Source organism: Pygocentrus nattereri, chromosome 3, assembly GCF_015220715.1.
Source record: "Pygocentrus nattereri isolate fPygNat1 chromosome 3, fPygNat1.pri, whole genome shotgun sequence".
NCBI lineage: Eukaryota > Metazoa > Chordata > Actinopteri > Characiformes > Serrasalmidae > Pygocentrus > Pygocentrus nattereri.
Genome location: NC_051213.1, coordinates 1,791,350 through 1,792,435, shown reverse-complemented (window position 1 = coordinate 1,792,435; position 1,086 = coordinate 1,791,350). Strand labels below are relative to the sequence as shown.

The following is a 1,086-nucleotide window of genomic DNA, read 5'->3' as shown; positions in this document are numbered from 1 at the left end:
AAGGTGGTGGCGAAAGTGAGGCCATTTAAGGTGGAATGGGGAAATTCGAACACGAAGGCGGCGAATGCGAAACCATTTAAGGTGGAACGGGAAATTCGAACACGAAGGCGGCGAATGCGAAAACCATTTAAGGTGGAACGGGAAATTCGAGCACGAAGGCGGCGAATGCGAAACCATTTAAGGTGGAACGGGATATTCGAGCACGAAGGCGGCGAATGCGAAGCCAACTTCTCACTCACCGACCCCATGCACGAGGTTGAGCCCCTGAAAGTGATCTGCAGCCTGACTGACAGCTGTCACTCACTGCGCTGAACACGCTGACCGCCGTCTGTCTGTCCGCCTGTCTGTCCGTCTGTCTGTCTGTCTGTCTGCCTTTAGCGACCTCACACCGCACTACAACCCGAGCGGCGCGACGTTTATGGACGCACTAACCCTGACACCATCCCCGCGGTGTCCGCGGGCGCCGCGCCGCCCCGGTAAGGCGGACTTCGCGCTCCTACCTGCTCGGATTTAGTCCCGCTGCCTCCAAGCCGCCTTCATTTTCAGACGCTCCGCGCATGCGCCGTGCGCCCTGATAGCTACCGCGCATGCGCGGCCCCGCTACTGCTTCAGATTACGAGTAGATGTTTCTCCAAAGCGTCCTGTTTGTTTGTTTGTTTGTTTGTTTGTTTGTTCTGATGCTCTGATGTTGCTATTGTGCTCCTGTTGTCTGTGTTCAGTGTGTTATCTATGTACTTTGAATTGTAAGCGTCTTTGGGTCCTTTATAAAATAAAGAATTATTATATTATTATTATATTATATTATTATTATTAATTATGTGCTGCTCAAAGCCTTTTAATAAACAGGACGTTCTGGACCAGCGAATACTCAGACCAAAGACCATTTTTACAGGATTCCTGAAATAATATTTTAGTACATTCAGATCATTTCTGCAGGATGCTGAAGCAATATTACAGATTATTATAAACAGCCGCTCTTTTGTTTATTATATAAACATCACAACAGGCATCTTACACTATAGATAGTTATAGATGTGTATTAGAGAACTCTCAGGCATTTGTAGCAATGCTTTACTTTCCTATAAA

General features: G+C 47.3%; 1 protein-coding gene across 2 annotated transcripts in view; it reads right to left on the bottom strand.

Moving 5' to 3' along the window:
- Positions 1–578, bottom strand: part of tbc1d24 (TBC1 domain family, member 24) — a 22,457-nt gene extending 21,879 nt beyond the window's left edge. Inside the window, exon 1 of one of the 2 annotated variants that reach the window (XM_037536991.1) lies at positions 501–578. The gene's annotated coding sequence lies outside the window, so the exon portion shown is untranslated. Of the gene's footprint in view, positions 1–304; positions 464–500 lie in introns of those variants that run through there. The other variant, XM_037536992.1, reaches the window with a different exon arrangement.
- Between the last annotated feature and the right edge of the window lie 508 nt (positions 579–1,086).